The 3,860-nt window shown below is 37.3% G+C and overlaps 1 long non-coding RNA gene across 1 annotated transcript; it reads left to right on the top strand.

Moving 5' to 3' along the window:
• Positions 1-420: 420 nt before the first annotated feature.
• LOC141609527 (uncharacterized) lies at positions 421-3,013 on the top strand. The gene is made up of 3 exons (XR_012527503.1): positions 421-525; positions 621-673; positions 2,785-3,013. It is a non-coding gene; the product is annotated as an uncharacterized LOC141609527 (long non-coding RNA).
• Positions 3,014-3,860: the final 847 nt, after the last annotated feature.

Genomic DNA, 3,860 nt, shown 5'->3' with positions numbered 1-3,860 from the left:
GCTCATTTTTATAAAAATACGTACGATTAAATTATATTTTTAAGGCACAATTTATATAATAATATATGTATACGTATTTTTGGTCGGATAATAATAATGACTGTAATAATCTTAACCTCCGTCTTAATTTCCGTCTAAACTTTAGACCGTCACATTTCATGTTGTACCTACTTTAATTTGGACCAATTAAAAACCAACAACACATTCAAAATATCTCTTATTATTATTATTATTATTATTATTATTATTATTATTATTATTATTATTATTATTATTATTATTATTATTATTATTATATATAGTGTAGTTGGTAGTAGTACCATCGGTATGACCCACCCCCCATTTCCCTTCTTCTTCCTTTTGCGAAAAAACAAACAACAACAACAACAAAAACGCAAAGAAGCAACAATCAAACGCCAACCACCATTTCCGCCTCCTTCAACCTCCGTTATCTCCCTCGTTTCTCAACCAAATTTCATGATTTTTACACCTTTAGCTTCCTCTCTTCTTCCTCCTCATTTTAAGGTAATAAAGTCTTGATTTTGTAGAAGTTCGAAAATACCGTCTCAAATGACAACTCGGTTTCTTGTCTTAATCGACTCGTTTTTCCCTCTTTTAAGCTGAAGGTTGAAGAAAGGTTCGTACTTTTGGACGTTTAAGAGATCAAAGACAGGTAACGGTGATAGGTTACTCGACAATCGTCGAAATTTCCGTCTTATTTGTCCTTTTAAATGTTCTTGATTATTAAAGTTTAAACCTTTATATTGTTTGGCATTTGTATGATGTTTTTCGTCTTGAATGGTGTTTTGAAACGGGACTGTTTTGAGCCCGAGATTCCGTTATGAGCCTGGTGTGGTTGAGCTCGGTTTATGGCTCATATGGATTCGTGATTGTGGTCGCTTGAGTCCGTTTTGGGGTGGTCTGTTACACGCTTTAGGACTGCATTTTTTGGTTCGGTTTTCATGCGTCTTCCGGTTGTTTTGGACGGGTTTGGACTCGTTTTGGGGAGGGTTGATATGGTGGTTATGAGCGAGTTAGTATGGTGGTTGCGGGCAGTCTTGAGTCGGGTCTCGGTGGCGGTTTGAAATGGTCTAGCTGAGGGTAGCGTTTATGATCGAGTCGGGTATGGCTGCGGGTTTGGAGTCGTGGTGGTTGTAGTTGGAGTGTGGTTGGACGTGTTTGGCACGGTACTTGGGACTGTTAAACAGGTTGAGTGTTAGCCGTGGGGGAGTGGTTGTAGGAGTTGGTTGGTGGCTGTTTTGAGGGGGGGGAGAGCGGCTGGAATGGATAGTTTAGATGGCTCATAGTTGGGCCGTGGATTGGGTCCTTGAGTCGTGGAGATAGTCCGCTTTTGGTGCAATGCTAGTCATTGGAATTAATTTAATTTCCGTCTCATATTTATATAACACAACTCGTTTATATTTAGTTTACTTATTATTTCAATTGGGCTTATTTGACATTAAAAGTCGGGCTCATTATATTCTAATTATTGGGCTTGACTTGTAGTTTGGGCCATACTCATATTATGGGTGCTCTCGGCGCCAAATTTAGTATGTATGATTCGTTTAAATCTCCGTCTTGTATTTTATATAATGAAATCCGTTAAATGTTGTACACTACTTTTATACATATATTTCTCTCATGATCAATTGTTTGGGTTTCACATGATTTAATGGTTGGTTTTTACATGAGTGATTTGTTGGACTTATCATATGATTTAATTGTTGGGCCAATCTCAAGTTTTTGTATGGGCTCATGAATGAGCCGCTTATGCTCGTTCCATTTTATTCCGTAATCTTATATAACGTAAATTATTCGTTGTCATTCATTATATTTTATTTAACCGGCATGATAAATTATAAAATGAAATATTTATCTGCTTAAGACAAGTATGAGTCATTATTATTAAATGGTTATATGTGAGAGTCATATTCTTGATAATGCCTTGTATTGTTCAGTTGTGAGAGTCTTGGTCCTATCGGATACTAGGGGTGAGCTATAAGCCCTCTAGTTGCGATATGATCGTTGGGATTAATGTTCCCATCTGTACTCATGGTGAGATGCAAGCCATGAGTATGAATGTGACATTAAGGATCCCGTATCATATGATGTTTGCATGATCATTCTTACTCCTATTGTGACTCAAGTGTGACATTTTACATTGTGTGACTACTTGACTTTCCCTATTTATTCGCCCTCGGACATTGGGTCACGGTTAGGTGCCATTGTTTCCGAGTTGGGCTATTTTTCCTTCCGCCTCTTCGGACCGGGGGTCACGGTTAGGTGACAAGGTTCCGATTTGGGGTTACTCGACTTCGGGCACGGTTAGGTGTACCATGTTTCGAGTCTTGGATACGATTTGGTATCGTGTGTCGAATCGGGTGTCGTCCATCCCGAGGGTCCGGCCGGGTTTAGACTAGGACCGTATTATGATCGTCGTCCTACCAAGAGGTTGGAGTCTAGAGGGTTGTCTTGTTTGAGTTCATACTAAGTATATGTCTTACACTTGTTGAGTCGTGTCAACATAAGTGGGTTGACTTGGTGATTCTATTCCTTGATTGTACATTCATCCTCATATACCATGCCTATTCTATTAAGAAAGTATTATGCCTGTTTCACCATGATTGTTCATCATATCTCCTTATTCTTTATTGTTCGTATATGTTGCATGATTAACATGTTTGATTAAATGTTGTTTGTTACCTGCATTTCGACATATTGTGGCTGGGAGAACCTTGAGTTACTCCCCACTGACTGTGGCGTTCATGTTTACATGAATGACAGGTTTTGAAGATGCTTACGTGGGGAAGACGTGTGGGCTAGCGAGAACTAAACCCTTGGACCTTAGTTTCTAATTTAGAAACCCTTTTATCTGTTTATTCGTGGGATATCTTTTCCCCGCTTTCTAGACTTGGGTTGTAATGACCTATTAATGTCTATTGTAGTATTTGTTTCATTTCGTTTTTGGCACCCGCGTGCTAATCTTTAACTAGTAATTTAAAAGTTCTTAAAATCTCACTAATTTCCGCATTAATTTATTAGTTATATTTTCCGCTTTATCGCGGGGTGTCACAAACAAAATCAAGGAGATGTGATTTTTCCTATGAGACAAGGTAACAAACACTTGGTATGCAAGTAACAATTATAAGAGGTGAGAACTTGGTGCATTCCTACAAGTTCCAACTTTTCTCAAAGCAAGACTCTTTTCTCTTCAATTTTCATTTACCCAACAACAATCCTCAAGCAAGTGATTACCACTATCTAAGCCAACAATGATAATCCTACTTAGACTACAAATTCTAACATTAAACCATGTAGGAATTGCAACTAAGAGCATGAAGAGCAAACCAAGAGGAAAGTAAATGGGATATTACAAAGATATGTTTAAACCAACAAACCCAATGATATAATCAATTTCTACTCACAAAGGTTGATACTTTAAACCAAGATATCAATAATCATGAGATGCTTCAATAAGTTATCACAAAAGCAAGGAACTTTGCAATAAACAAGCAATAGATGAACATTAAAGAGGCAAGGGTAATTACTTCTCACAACAAAACATTCATCATGTCATTAAAACTTAGAAATTGAAATAAATGAAAGAGTAGAGATTAAGGAGTCAATACAATGATAAAGATGAAAGCTTGCAATGGATTACACCAAGTAGGGAAGGATTTAGCCTTCCATAGTCTTCATAAACCCAACAATAAAGAAAGATTACAACTTGAATGGAAAATTGTCTTCTAAATTATTACAAGATTAAAACCCTCAAAATGAGATTAGATGAGATGATAGGATGGTAGGTGAATGCTTTAGGTCTTAAAACTCTCGGGTATTTATAGGGCTTCACGAAAACC

Source organism: Silene latifolia, chromosome 1, assembly GCF_048544455.1.
Source record: "Silene latifolia isolate original U9 population chromosome 1, ASM4854445v1, whole genome shotgun sequence".
Taxonomy (NCBI): Eukaryota; Viridiplantae; Streptophyta; class Magnoliopsida; order Caryophyllales; family Caryophyllaceae; genus Silene; species Silene latifolia.
The sequence above is the reverse complement of the archived record's forward strand: the minus strand, read 5'-3'. Positions and strand labels throughout refer to the sequence as shown.